Source organism: Echinops telfairi, unplaced genomic scaffold (assembly GCF_000313985.2).
Source record: "Echinops telfairi isolate 266 unplaced genomic scaffold, ASM31398v2 ScPeMD7_7470;HRSCAF=8508, whole genome shotgun sequence".
NCBI classification, from domain to species: Eukaryota; Metazoa; Chordata; class Mammalia; order Afrosoricida; family Tenrecidae; genus Echinops; species Echinops telfairi.
In genome coordinates this window covers 599,558-600,540 of record NW_022111374.1, presented here as the reverse complement: position 1 = coordinate 600,540, position 983 = coordinate 599,558, and positions in this window count along the sequence as shown.

Below are 983 nucleotides of genomic sequence, written 5' to 3'. Positions count from 1 at the left end.
GGAGCTTTTAGGCTATGTAAATTTACATTACCAAAGAAACTCTTTCATGCAACTGATTTTCTGGGATTAACATCCAATTGATCTTAGCGTCAAAGTGATGTGTACCTGTATAGGATTTCCCGCAATGTTTACATTCTTAAGACCTCTCTCCATAATGTTTCCTATCACTACTAAGTTTTGTGGAGAAAACACTTCCCCAAGATGTATATTCATAAATCTTCTCTTAACCGTGAATTCTATGTACAATGAGGCTTGAGGAATGAGCAAAGGCTTTCCCACATTTCTTACATTTATTAGGTCTCTCTCAATTATGAGTTCTTCTATGCAGTGAGTGTTGATGAATTAGAAAGCGCTTTGTCTCACTCCTTACATGCAGAAGGTTCCTGTCCACTGTGGGTTTACACGTGTCTAGTAAGATATGAAGAAAGCCTAAAGGCTACCCCATTCCTAGGACTCTTCACACTGTGCAGTCTTAAATGCCCACTGAGGCATGAGGAATGGGCAAAGGCGTTCTCACATTGCTGGCATTTATAGTGCTTCTCTCCACCGTGTTCAAGAATGTTTGGGTTGAGGGGTGAAGGATGAGGAATGAAGACAGGCCTTCTCACATTCCTTTATTCATAAGGCCTCTACACACCGTAGTCCTGGATGCCTGATGAGGTATGATGACTGAGTAAAGGGCTCCCCACATTCCTAACACTTATAATTCCTCTCTCTTGTGCGAGTTTCGCATATGTACTGTGAGTTGCGAAGATGATGAGTAGTTTTTCCCACATTCCTTACATTCATAAGGCTTCTCCCCACTGTGAATTCTTCTGTGACTAGTCAGTGTTGAGGATTGAGTAAAGGCTTTGCCACATTGCTGACAGGCATAAGGCTTCTCTCCACTGTGGACTCTTGTATGTCTGATGAGGTGCGAATATTGAGTGAAGGCCTTCCCACACTCCTTACATTCATAATTCCTCTCTCCTGTGTGAGTTCGC